The 14,673-nt window shown below is 37.4% G+C and overlaps 1 protein-coding gene and 1 long non-coding RNA gene across 6 annotated transcripts in view; one reads left to right on the top strand and one right to left on the bottom strand.

Moving 5' to 3' along the window:
* The window catches only part of ZNF365 (zinc finger protein 365), a 166,787-nt gene that overhangs the window by 60,915 nt on the left and 91,199 nt on the right, over positions 1–14,673 (bottom strand). The gene's annotated exons all lie outside the window — the stretch shown is intronic.
* Positions 1–14,673, top strand: part of LOC105071296 (uncharacterized) — a 361,750-nt gene that overhangs the window by 260,195 nt on the left and 86,882 nt on the right. For all 4 annotated transcript variants that reach the window (XR_012510268.1, XR_012510269.1, XR_006725886.2 and 1 more), the window contains one exon: positions 8,949–9,080. This is a non-coding gene — a long non-coding RNA (uncharacterized LOC105071296). The remainder of the gene's footprint in view (positions 1–8,948; positions 9,081–14,673) is intronic.

Below are 14,673 nucleotides of genomic sequence, written 5' to 3'. Positions count from 1 at the left end.
GAAGAAAAAAAAAGAATTCTGCACTGAAGAAGTGAACGTTTAAAAAGCCATTCATGCAGAGACGGTGATAAATTGATAATCCCATGTTTCTGATCAACAACACTGCTTGGTGATTGCCCAGCATCGCCTGTCTGACGTGTGACAATATCATGCCCCTAGGGACCATGGCTAGACTAGAATTTGCATATACGGGGACTTGGTCTGGAGCGAGCCTCTGTTCTGATGAGTCTTGTTTCTCACCACCCCTATTTGTTACCTGCACCAACCTCTCGAATGTTGTTCACACTGTATTTTCTTGTGCCATCTGGTGGATTTCAGGTGAATTTGCAGAATTCAAAACTGTTCCATTTAAGTGTTGACTTGTTTCACTTTCAAACTCACTTCAGACAATCATCATGACACCCTTAAGCCTTTAATTTTTTTATCTTTTCTAATCAATTTGCCTGTGCTTTTCTCACATCTACTTTGACTTTTAAAAAATCACTTGTATTTTTGGATCAGTAAATCAGGCACATGGTAAAAAGTTCAAAATGTGTATATGGGGAAAACAAGTCTCTTCCAGTTGCTCAGTTCCTGTTCTGAGAGGAAACTGCCATTTGCCTTATTCTAGGAATGTACAGCACATATATATACCTTTAACAAACTTCAGCATGTTTTACACAATGATTTATTTTACTTTTTTTTGCTCACTTAATATATATTGGACAGCTTTCCGTTTCACTATGTGTCACTGCCTCATTTTAGACAGCTGTATAACGTTCTCTTGCATGCTGTAATGTACATTATTTAACCAGTACCTTTTCCATAGACATTTAAGCAGTTTTTAATTTCTCAGTAGTCAAAACAATACCACAGTGAATACTCTTGTACCTCATTTACTTCACTCCAATGGAAGTATATGTCTATAGAACAAGTCCTGGAAGTTGGATTTCTAGCTCAAAGGGCATTCGAGACACTTTAATTGTTGTGCCTCTAATGTAGTTGTAAATTTTCAAATTACTCTTCAAAAAGGTAATAACAGTTTACACTTCCATTAGCGATGAATAAACATGCCTATTTTCTAGACTTTGGCCAACAGCATGTTATCAAATTTTCTTATCTTTGCCCACATAAATGAAAAAGGGTATCACATTGTGTTTTTACCTTTTTTTTTTTAATTTGGAGTGAATTGAGAATCATTTCATATGTTTAAGAGTTCATCTATATTTTCTTTTAACTGCTCATCCATTTTCTTTGTCCATTTTTCTGTTGAGTTGTTGACTTGCTTATTTATATGTAGGAGCTCTTTGTATATTAAGAAAATTACTCTAGTTCTATCAGTTGGAAATTTTCCTCCAAATTTGTCATTTATCTTTTCACTCTGTGATATGTTTTTCCATGAAGCTATTTCTTTTCATTTTATTGTCAAATTTATCAGTCTTTCCACTAGACATAATAATTGATCTGTCTAATTTAAATATCCTCACAAAGTGTTGGTATTTTTCTTGGAATTACATTATATTTCTAAATTAATTAATGGAGAATTACCACCTGTATAATGTTGAGTCTTCCTATCCTAGGATATGTTATGTTGTCCATTTGTTAGTGTTCTTTTGTGTCCTTCAATAATGTTTTAAAGTTGTCCTCATGTAAGTTGATACTTTTTTCTATGTGAATTTTTTCTGAGAATCTGACTGCTTCTCACCATCTTCACTCCTACTGCCCTCATCTAAACCTACAGCATCTCTCCCCTGGCTACTGCACTTAAATCTTACCAACTGGTCTCCCTCCTTCCACTCATGGCTGTTTGACAGTCTGTTCTTAATACAGCAGCTGAGACCCATTAAGCAGATCATATCAGGTCCTGTGCTTGCTCCAGCCACTATGGCCCCTTGCTGCACCCTGAACATGCTCCCTTCTAGGCCATTCTCACTGGCTATCCTGCCTAGAACATGTTCTGCTCAGAATGCAGAAGGCAGATCTCCTACTTCCTCCAAGTTTGCCTAAATCTTATCTTCTCAGTAAAGCCTATTCTGATGCCTTTATTTAAAAGTGCTATTTACCCACTTCACCTTAGAACAACTAATGCCCCTTACTCTGCTCTATTCTTCCTGTAATACTTACTACATTCTGTTACACTGTATCATTCAATTATTTATTATGTTTATTGTTTCTTGTCTGTCTCTCACAACTGAAATGTAAGCTTCATCAGGACAGCTTCATTTGTTCACTGATTTATATACTTAAAATAGTGCTTTGCACACAATAGGCACTTAATAAGTTTTTGTTGAATGTATGAATGAATGAATGAATCAATCAATCAATGATAGGCTCTTCTTCATGGCCCATATTTTGTCCAAGGGAAACACTGATACATTCTTCTTCTTTTTTTTTTTTAATCATTTTGTGGGGGGAGGTAATTAGGTTTACTTATTTACTTTTGATGGAGGTACTGGGGATTGAACCCAGGACCTTGTGCATGCTAAGCATGTACTCTACCACTGAGCTACACCCTCCTCCCTCACACTGATAACATTCTTTAAGTTGGTGGTCCAGGCCATTCCCAGAGAGAGAGGAGCCTCCCTCCTTGGTGGACCTTCAGAACATGGAGCCCCAGCCATATCCTCTTAACCTCTGATTGCTTAGGTTCAACTCGTATCAGCCCACAGTTATTTGTGTTATTTGTTATTTGTGTTCAACAAATAACTGTGGAGACCATCAACCTCTGAGTGGTCCCAGGGAAGCCCCTCTCACCTGAGTTAAAATAGAAGTGTACACCTTACCCTTCTCAAAATGATAGAGGCAGGGGAGATTCTCACTGATGCTTATTCAAAGCAAACCTTTCTCTAATCTCCCTTCTCTCGATATCTCCTTCCTTTTTTAAAGACCAGAGTTGTGATCAATTAAGGAGCACGTTGCTGGCTTCAGGTGACTTCTTTCTATGTCCTGCACCACTAGCTCTAGTGCCTCTTTTTAAAATGTGAGAGCATTTCTGCCTTTTGACCTGGGATCCCAGTCTAAACTGAAACAGAAAGTCTTACTTTATTATCTTGTTGCATATGATTTTGTAAACAATATGGAACATTTTTTGTATGTGTTTTAAACTTTCAATAAGTTGTTTCATAGTGTATGTAACACTCTGCTATTTGACTTTCTCAATCAACATTATGCCTTCAAGAGCTATCCACGTTGATACATAAACATATAGTTCATTCATTTTAATTGTTGTCTAGTATTCCATTGTATCCTACAATTTACTTATCCATTCTTCTATTCATGGATATTTGAGTTGTTTTCAATTTTTCATTATTACCAACTGCAGTAACATCCTTGTACATGTCCCCTTGGACACATGTAAAATAATATATCCAGGATATACTCCTACAAGTGAATTTGTTAAGTATGCACACTTTCAATTTTAAGAGCTATTGCAAAATTGCTCTCCAAATTATACTCCCACAAACAAAATACTAGAATTCCCTTTTTTCTAAATAGTCACTTCCTTCCCAATTCTGATTATGGTCATGGTTCTTAATTTTTACCAATTTTCTGTGTGTAAAATAGCACTTCATTTAAAAAATTGAATTTCTTTGGTTATCGGTGGGAATGTTTTTACATATTTTTAATTGAGATTGTTATTGAGAAAATTGTAGATTCATATGCAGATGTAAGAAATAGTATGAAGGGATCCCTTGTACAGTTTGCCCAGTTTCCCCTGTGGTATCATTTTACAGGACTACAGTATAATGTCACATCTAGGATACTGACACTGATACATCCACCAGTCGTAATCAGATTTTCCCAGTTTTACTTGTACTCATTTGTGTGTATGCCATTGTCTTTTTTATTTTGGTAATTCAGATTTCCTCTTTAGAGAATTGACTATTAATATTCTTTGATGATTTTCTTTTAGATTTCTTTGTCTTTTTTCTTATTTATATATACTATAGTTATTCTGGGTGATAATCTTTTATCTGTCATATGTATTAAAATGCAGTACCTTTTTTCCTTCTTTGACACTTATATTTTAACTTTATTGTGACTTTTTGAAAATTTGGGTAATCAAATTTAATACTTTTCTTGTTTCAACTTAAGCTTTTGCTATTTTGTTTGAGAAATTATTCCCTATCCTAAGACCATAAAATATTCTTATATTTTCTTCTAATACTTTTAAAGTTTTTTTCATGTTACAATTTTTAATCCACTAAGAGGCTGTTTTTGTGCATGATGTGAGGCAGTGATCTAATTTTACTTTTTTTTTAATAGGAAAACCAGTTTTTCCTGTGCAATAGTCATTTATTGTCCCATCTCTCTGATTTTTCTGATCTTTTTCCCTCCTCTGTTATAGACATATGGCCCATATATGCTTGTTTCATTCCCAGGCTCTCTGTTCTGATGATTTGTTTCTACATTCACAAATACAACCTTACCTTACCTTAGTTACTATAGCTTCATAACTGATCTGGAATTTAGATAGTGTAAGTCTATATATACTCTTTGATCTTACTTGAGAACAGTTTTAACTATTGACTATTCTTATTTCTGGCTTTCTTGTGAAAAATATAATTTTTCAAGTTTCATAAGAAAGCCAATTCACTTTTTATTGACAGAGAATTGAATTTATAGGCTACAGATTTTCTGTGGTATACTGCTTTCAGCTACATTTTAAAAAGTAGTACTACTGTTTCAACTCAGTACTAAATAGTTTTCAATTTTTATATCTGTCCTCCTTAACCCTTGAGTTTTTTAGAAGTATGTTTCTCCCTGAAAGGTATGACAGCTGTTGTTGTTTTTAACTGTCTTTTTATTGTTGTTTTCTAATTTAATTATTTCTCTGTGATAACACAGACCATATGAATAGATTCTTTGGAATTTGTTGAGACTCTTCTCATAATCTAGCATGTTATCAGTTTTTTATAAACATTCAGTGGGTACTTTAAAAGAAGGCATTCTTGGTCTGTTGCAAACAAGATTCCACATCTATCACTAGATCGAGATTTTAAGTTATGTTTTGCGAATCTTCTACATTTTTACATTTCTTTTGTTTGCTTGATCTATCGGTTTCTGAGAGAAATATTTTAGAATCTCCCCCTTGGATTTTGGATTGGTCTCTTTCTTTGTAATTCTCTCAAAATTTGTTTTATGTATTTTGAGTCTAGGTCATTAGGAGTATGTGGGCTCATGATTTGTATACCTTCCTGGTGGATTGTTAAACTACCTCTTCACTTCAGAAGTCCAGTTCCCAGAAGGCATTTGTTCCTGTATCACATAAATCACAAAATCACAAAATATTCCAAACTACAGGTGTCAATATACAATTGAGCAACTTCTCACTTGGGCCACGCTGTGTAGCATGCTCCAAGTGGAGTAGCAATAGGAATGTATTTTGGTATCCCACATACAAAAGTCTACTATATAAAGATGAATATATTTTAGATCTTTATTGATTATTATAATCCTTATACATTGGTACAACTCAAAACTTATTTTGTTTATTTTAAACATTATTTATTAATATCAATGATTCTCCTGAAAAAAATGCAAGGCAATACAGCTAATTTAAAATAAAATTTTTTCTTTCACTGTCCCCCATCCACGTTGGTCTCATCAGCCTCCTCACTGTCCTCCTCATGGCCCTCCTCCTATGCACTGAGGTGAACTCTGCCCCTCTCTCAAGACCTAGTGTAAGCCCCATTTGATGTCTCAACATGCTTTGAAACCAATTTGTCTCAGAATCAAATTCATGCTTTAATACTCGGTATGTGATTATAAAGAGGTTAAGAAATATGACTACCTTCTCTAAAGGGTCTTTGTTTTTACATATATCAAATGGGGATAATACCTGTCACAGAGACTTGTTTCAGTGGTTAATTAAAGGAAAAAAAGAGAACATGATGTTCCTAGAACTTAGTTGTTTCCTCCTTTTTTCCATCCTTCCTCATTCTACCCGAAGAACCCAGTTCTTCTTTCCATCTCTGGTCTCATGTTAGTTAGACTCACAAAGCTTAGTACACAATTGGTTTCTATCTTTTCATACAAGTGAATTTTGTTTCTTTCTGAGAAATTTGTTCTAAGCTGAGAAAACTCCGTAAAGGCAGGGAGTATTTCCCATGTCTCTTGATACCCTCTAAAGAATTTAGAAGAACATTGAGTCCATAGTAGGAGGCTTAGAATGTAGTTACTTGTTGACAGAAGGAATAAAATGAAATTTACCTAATTAATTCTTCTCTTGCTCAGCTTTTGGTAGAGAGTATAGCTAGCAGAGGAAACCACAAAACTAGAGAAAAGAGCCTGGATAATTAGAAATTTTTCCATAGTTAGATTCCTGTACCCAAGTCTCACTAGCAAGGTGAGAAATAAACAAACGGGGTGGAATCAAATATATGCCCATAGCTTCTCATACTAAATTTTCTATGAAAAAAGTCAAATTTCTTATTCATTGTTTGACTTTACAGATGAGAATTTGGATGATTTCTCTTCTTTGGAAAATACTGTAACAGGCACAGGTTTCCTAAGTACAAAGAGAAAGTGATCTGGGCCTGTGGAACTGTGAGCCTCTCTGTATCACCTCTCTGCCCACAGAGATTCGTAGAGAACCTGAAACGGGAAGCTTCCAGGGGAGGTTGCAGATAGAAAACTGAATGAATGAATAAAATAATGATGCACACACAACTATATAAACCTAGAGATCAATGCTTATCTCCCTGTGTGTTCTCCTCAATGCTGCCTAGCTCAGGAATACACAAATGTAGCCAGTGGCCTTGCCCAGGGGAGTCTAGTAGAGAAAGCAGCTGCTCTGAAATACACTTGACCTGTGTCAGCAGAGCAACCTGTTGCCTGCAACCTCTGTGGCTGGGGTCCCCTGGTAGACTGAGCAAGGCCAGGATTGCCCAGTGCAAAAATGTGAACAGCAAATTATGTTCCTAGTATTCTGCCTCCTTCTCTTGTCACAGTTCTGTAGCTTTCCTCCACTTCTGGCCCCTGGCTTCTATAGCACAAAGCCCTACACCTATGTAAGAGCTAGCATTCTATGCTCCCCCTCTGAAAGAAAAGAGTGGGGATAATGTTAGTGCATTAAAAGCAGTTAAATAGGATGGAAGTAGGGAAAGGACTAGGGGAGAAAAGGGAAGAACAAAGGGGAGTTAACATCTATCTTAGTCAGACAATGTAGGAAACTTTGGACTGCGTAGTTTTTATACATTATCTCATTTAATCCCCCCAAATAACACCACACCAAAGTCTCTCCATGCCCAAATCAATAATCTGATTAATTTTCCAAATGGTGTTAGAGAGCTGTCTAATACTGGCTTAAAATGCAGAGTGACCATAAAATCTGGTGATACAAATTACTTTTTTTACAGATTGAACTCACTTGGTTACTTCTTCTGGGGCACGCTAAAGAAACATGTTTATTCAGTGCAAATCAGAGACACAAATAAGGCAATAAATACATCACATATGCGTGCACAGAAATTGATGGGAACACTGCATTGACAAATCGTGTTTCTTGCAATTCTGCACGATGCATTGAAGTATGTGTTTTTAACAACGGACAATACAGTGAGCACATTACGTAATGTCACTGAACATATTCAATCTTTTTATAACAATTATCCATTTATTTTGTGTAATTACCTATGTTCCCAGACTTTTTGGCCATCCTGTATAATCCAGGAATCAAAGAGTTATAATTCCTTGAACCCAAAGGAATAATTGCATAAAGATCTTCAGGATGAGAGAGAAGTAGGATGGATATTTTTGGAATAAAAAAGACTCCTAGAATCACACTGTATAACTGATCTGTTTCTGCCCTCCCCATCTAAGATGGAATTGATTCTGGACTCATTTTTCACCTTATGCTACTCCAATGGCTTGACTATATTGCCATATCATGTTGAATCTCCAAACTGATCTGCAAGAAAAGGACCTTAGAAATCAATGATTCCATTACCCAAAATTCTGGAGTCTGAGCCCATCAGAGAATGGTCATCCCCATATTCTTGTTATTGACCAGTCTGGGATTATCTAAGGTGCTAAACTTGGACCATCTCCCTCCCTTCACCACCACTTCACCAATTTAGCACCCAATAAAATAAAAAAAAAAAATGGCAGAGACTGGTAAAAATAGGAATGAAGGAGTTAATTAAGCTGTGGTCCTTAGCACAAGTCTATAACATCGATCTTATGAATCTCAATAAATGCTTACAACTCATCACTACTAAGACTCTAATTAGACATTTATTGCTTATGTAATTCTGAGTTAATGGCATAGCAACAAGATTTATATCTCACATATTTGTTACACCTCAGCACTCTTTAATAATCAATTGATATTTAGTTAACATACATTAACTATCCTATTAAAACTAAATTAAATGCTATTCTGGTTTGATTTTATTAAATAAATGCTGGCAACACTAATGAGGTGCAGGCCATTTAAATCACGACAGAACAGCCAAATTTGGCCCCTCTGTTAAGTAAAGTAATTTAAGAGTAAAAAAAAAAAATAAGCAGATGTGTTCCTTGAGTTGACAATTTCATAAATACTGCACAACTCGGTCATGATGGATTCCTGACCAACACCTCAAAATACTGAAATAAAATTGCATAATATGTGGTACTAAATATGCCATAGAGAAAAAAACACTGTCCCTTTGGCCTCTGTTGTAAGGTCACTGATTTTGAGAAGAGCAAGATAATGTTGCCTTATGAGAAGAATTCAGTTTAGCCTCCAACTTTTCTGGAAGAAACTAAACTGGACTTCCTTAAGCACTTTGAGTATTTCTCTTTGGGTGGGGAACTGGATTTCTCTTTGTTTTGCCAAGGGAATAGAATTGAAGAAATAAAACACACAATAAATATCCATTCATTTAATAATAATTGAATACCTGCAATGTCCCAAACTAAATAGAATACAATCCTATCTCATAAGAACAATATTCTGAAGTTTCTTCCACTCACTGTGACAGGTTTTGTGAGAAATGCTAAGAATGAAGGGTGGACTGTGTCCTCAAGAAGTCTACGATATCATCAAGGAGAAAAGTCACTGTCGTGTGAAAATCACCTGGAGCTCGTGCATCCGGCATCTGAACCCACTCCTTGTGAGTAAAGGCCCCGTTGTAGCCCAAGTGCCTTGTCAAGTGCCCAGCATGTAAAACATGCTTAACAAATATTTGTTGAAACAGTGAAAGCTTCTCTGACACAATAGACATGTGATTCTCTTGATCCAAGTCCTCATCCAAAAGCATTTCATTCTTCCACGATTGCTAATTCCTAGTCATAAAAACCAAAGGAAAGGTAGAACAGCTGGCAGTGGTATCTAGGTGCCAGCAACTATAGTCAAGAAAAGCAGATTCAACCATGTGTCTTGGCAAACCATTGTACTGGCATCTCCTCACTTATGTGCTGCCAAATTACAACTGACACATAAAGCTTGTTTTTCTATAACTGAGAATTCATACTGTTCCAGTAAAGTCTGTAATTGGGACCTTGAGCTGAGCAGGTAGCTCAGGTGGGGAATCATACAGCCTGGTTTGCACAGGACAGTCTCTGTTTTTACTTGTTTGCTTGATGCAATTGTTAATAGCACCAACTTTTTCTCTCAGGAGTATGCTGATACAGCTGATAAGTTATATAAGCACTATGAATACAGGATAAAGCCTGCTGAGTCAGAGGCATGAGGCAGGACTTCCGGCTAAGAGGTAGATTGCACACACCTTTATCTCATGTTTGCCAGTTGTGTTCTCCTTTTCACGTGGTTAAGGTTTTCAGCAGTTGCATTTTATAACATTTAATTATAATTATCTTTGGTGTTTTGTGTACCTATTGACTCTAAAATTAAGTTATTATAGTAAGTTATATTACTGACTATTAAATATTCTTATTTTCCTTTCTGTGGGATGAATATATACCTCCCTGCCTGTTGAAATCAAAACAGTTGATTTGGCCAATGTGGGTGGAAGTGATATGCGTCATTTCCAGGCAGAAGTTTCAAGCGCTAATGCATAGATCCCTGACTCTTTTCCCTCTTCCATGAAATCATAAATGTTCCAACTAGTGGCTGCTCCATCAGCATTGGTCCTAGAGTGAAAGTGACATAAAGCAGAATATAGCCACCCTGCAATGGACACATAATGAAAGAAAAAGATCATTGTTGTTGTAAGCCGTGAATTTTGGAGCCATTTGTTACCTTAGCATAAGTTAGCCCATCCTGACTTTACAAAAATTATTAATGGACACTATGTGCTGCTGTAACAACAACAAAAGTAAAATAAGTTGCACTGACTCCGGGGCTTATTAATGGAAAACAAGGAAATTGTTATTGGAGGTGGAAGGATGGTGATCCATCTCCTTAATAAACTTGTAGCTATAGGAGAAGATGTAGGCAGACAGTATGTTAGCAGCTTCAGTTGGCTGTTATTGGATGCACCTGACAAGAAACAGATGCACTCAAAAAGAATTGGTCAGTTTGAAAGCAGGAGAAAAATGACAGCAAAAAAAAGAAACTTGGGAAAATTTTCATGGTTTGGAAGGTAACAACTGATTCTCACTTCCACTCAAAACACAGAAAAAGAGTATCTCTGAAGAAAAAAGTTTTACTAAAACTTAGCTTCGTATCAAAGACCAGATCAAGGGTTTGCTGCATATCATTTGTTGAAACTTTTTAGTCTCTTAAGATGGTATCCAGTAAATCCTTTAAATTGGACAAAAAGGCTCAAGGGGAAGAGATTAAAGGTCTGGGTCTCCTAGGAAATCTGATAGATACACGGTACGAGAAACAAAATATGTCTATAGGGGCATATTTCAAAATAGGATAGGAGTTCTTTGACAGGAATGAAATAGAAAAAAATTAAAAGTTGAAAGCATTGTACCACCAAGAGTACCACTAGCCTAGACTGAAAGATACTGTTCAAGACTTAAAACAACCCTTGCCTTTCCCCCATCCTTCCTGCTTGAGCTGGAAGCAGGGGGAGACAGCTTTTCAGCCTCCAGATCATGTTCTACAATTTTTTTCTTGAGATGTAGCCATGAGAATAGTGGAAAAGAAAGCCTTCCCTCTTCCAGGTTGGTAACTGGGGCAGAGAATAAACTTAATTCCAAGATGCTGAATTTTTCACTTCCTATATGCTTCTTAGCAACAAAGTAATTAATCACAAATTTTAATAGACAGCTATCTTCAGTTTTCAGTAGTGAATGATGGACATTGTCCACTAATATCTTCAAGGCAGGACAGGAAAATGAATAGTTTCCAATGTATAGATATCCTAATAGCAGAAAGCAGTATATGGTGTTTCTCTGCATCCTAAAATCCAGACCAGGCTAAGAGACAGCATTCATGACCTAGAATAGGGGTGATTCAGATTAAGCTCTTAGCACAGTTTGGCATCTAATTTTCCTTCTTTAACTATTTGACTTACACATTCCAGCTTTTCTTCAGAACTTTGATAGGGGAAGAACCAGAGAAGTCTGTGTTTGAATTTCCTAGCACAAGACATTAGTTGATTTAATGGCTTCTTTGACATCAGGTGTCAGAACAGTATCTTTCTCTGGATCTGACCTGAATTATGACCTTAGTTAGGGCTTTATGGAGTGAGCAACAAGTGTATAGTAGAATTTCAAAGTTTTGAGAAAGTTTCTCATTCCTCCAAAATATCTATCCAATTGTTTGCTGATACCCCAAATTAATTCTTTAGCTTAGAAGTTTAAAAAACAAACTATTTTGGGGTAATACTTGGAGGGAAATTTTATACAGAAGTCCAACTGTGGCATACTTTGCCTTTAAGCCAGGCTCTGTGGAAACTAGGAACTTAGGTGTTTCTGGGGAACATAGTTGAAAAACCACGACAAAGCTCAAGACTGTATATCTCCCTAGTTATATTTGCCTAAAAATAATTAAAATACATCACCACCAGTCAGTGGCTCTGTCAAGGCAGAGAAATTTGAGGTCCTTTAAGACTTTTCTCCTGAGTGAAGAGAAGGCACAAGAGACACTGGTCTGTAAGGCATAGAGACTCTTTTTCACATCCCACCCCACAGAAAATAGGTGTGAGACAGGTAAACTGAAAGTTCTTCAGTGTCCCTCTCCATAACTTCTCAGAGGGCAATCCCTGATCTTGGCTACCTCCTTACATTATCCTAATACCTCTCAGATGCAGGAACTTCAATAAGCTCTCTCTGAATTTTAAGAGAGGCTCCATAAATACAAATTGAATTGAAGTTTTAAGCAGCCAAGAGTCTGCTAGCTTTCTGGAAGATTCCAGTCCAGCCCCCACACTACCCAGCTGCCTGTACCTGATTGGCCTTTTGGCTAATTGATCACAGCTGGTGGCTTAATTGGGCCTGTCACAGGAAGGCCAGCTTCTAGATGCAAGGTTCCATCCTGCCACGGTGCCCTCGGGGCCAGTGAACTCACTGGGAGGAAATGTGACTCCCACTTCTTCACTTGAAGAACTTGGGGCATTTCCTAGATGGGGCTCCATGCCAGGGATCTGGCCTCAGCTTGGTGGGCTTAAGAGGAGAGGACAAGGTCCCTCCCTTCTACTCTTAGTCTTCTCATCTCTCTCTAGTTTTGTATCAGTTGCTTTTTAAGGTTGCATCAGTAGAGTGATTTTCTTTAATATCAGTTCATCGTAGGGCAGTCTGAGTTAGTGAAACGTGACAATTATAGGCATTTAAAATTTTTTTATTACTGGATTGAAGTCATCCAAATAGCAAGGCCTTTACCCCGTACCTCCCCATTCCCTGTCCCTTTTTGATTGACCACTTGTCCTTGTGAAGAGTTGAGAGATGATGACAAATTTTTTGTCCGTTATGACTGAGTCAGGGGAAAGGAGCTGGCTGTGGTCCAGAGCCAGGCCATGTCTTGCCAGGGTGGCCATGAGGGCTCCATGAAGGGTAGAGGGCTGGCCACGGAGCTCTGACTGTGCTGAGGTGCATTCTCATCAGGGTGTAAACTGACAGACATTGTCCAAAGGGACACTGTTTGCTTGAGAATGAGGAAGTAGATAAGGAGAGTTGGAAATGGAAATAGGTAATGAAAGAGTTGGTTAAGATGGCAGGATAGGACCCAGAGAGTTGAAGTGTGTCTGAAACATACAATCAGAGGCAAGAGCAGGTAAACTGGTGCAATTGCACTGTGATCTCCGTGGGGCTGATTCATCATCTTCCTTGATGGTTATGTCAATTTAGGGGACATATGTTCAGTTTTGAAATTGTCTAATATTCCTGTAGGATAATCAAATAAAGAGTGCCACTAAGAAGTTAAATTCTCTCTCCCTCTTCTCTCTCTCTCCACCCCCCCCCCCATCCCTCTCTGCTACACATCACACACGCACATACAGTGGAAATGGCAAATATATGACTTTTCACGACAAATTACCTGAGGCTGTAGAAACACATTAAGACAAAACAAAACAAAATACTTTAGGGGAATAAATAAATAACTGAAATTTCAGGAATTCCATCCAAAAATTGAAAGGCAAACTAACAGCAATGGAGATATTTATTGCTGACCTACTGCCTTTTTCCAGGCTAGCAATTGATTTTTATGTCTGAGTACTTATGTCTTTCAAGGAAAGTAGACTGCAACCAGTGATCCTGGAGTTCTCATTCTACACCCTAATGTTTGGTTAAGCGTGGACATGTGACATAATTCTGGCCAATGAGACATAAGAAGACTTCTGGCAACTTCTGAGAAAGCTTTCTGCTTGTTCTTTAAAAGGGACATGTGGAGAGGGAAGGGAGCTCCCTTTTCTGATTCTTACCTCTCAACATTGTCTGTGTGTGACTTCTGGAAAAGTGATAGACATTTGTGAGCCTGAGGAGACAAATCTGAGGATAAATGCTGAGGATGCCTATCCCTTAAACTTTGGAGCTGCAACAAGCCACTGAATTACCAACCCTAAAACCTCCTTCAGAACTTCCTGTTATAGGAGATGATAAATGTCTTTATTGTTTAAGTTCCTTTTTGCTTGGTTTTCTGCTACTTGCATTCAGAAAGCATCTTAACTGATACACTAACAAACCTATAGTGGGACAATTTATCAATAACTTAATAATAAATCTAACAGTTATAGTCCTTACTGTTTGCCTGGCATGGTTCTAAGAGCTTTAGTCCATCTAATCCTTATAGCAACTATGAAAAGGGGATACTGTTTGGTTTCTTTATTTTCTGGTTGAAGAACCTGGTTACAGAGAGGTAAATCACTTGTTCAGTGTCACACAGCTAAGAAGTGAAAGAACTAGTACTAACTACAATAACTACAAAGGTAGGCAGTCTGACCCCAAAATCTGAGCTCTTAACCAGGATATTAGATTGCCTGTCAGATTAACACATAGGAGCTGGGTTACTCCTATTCAAAGTTTATTACAGGGAACCATTAATACTAGCAATGGAGACGTCAGATCAACAAAGTTTACACTTCCTGTTTAGTGAAATTCTTTCTATTCACGCTCGACAACATCACCCAGTTTCCTCACTATCTCCTCCATTCTGCCTCCCAAGCAAAATCTTTACTCAGATGTTTAAATAACGGGACTGTTTGGCTATTAACAACAATCAGAGCCTTAAACCAACTTGAATTTCATGCATCAGCCTTCATAAACTTAGCCAGTGAACAGTTCATTAAACTCAGATTTATTGAGAGCTGAGATTACACAGAAGGAAGCAATATTCCTTCCCCCACAGGGCCTGTG

This window comes from Camelus bactrianus, chromosome 11 (assembly GCF_048773025.1).
Source record: "Camelus bactrianus isolate YW-2024 breed Bactrian camel chromosome 11, ASM4877302v1, whole genome shotgun sequence".
In the NCBI taxonomy this organism is placed as follows: Eukaryota; Metazoa; Chordata; class Mammalia; order Artiodactyla; family Camelidae; genus Camelus; species Camelus bactrianus.
The sequence above is the reverse complement of the archived record's forward strand: the minus strand, read 5'-3'. Positions and strand labels throughout refer to the sequence as shown.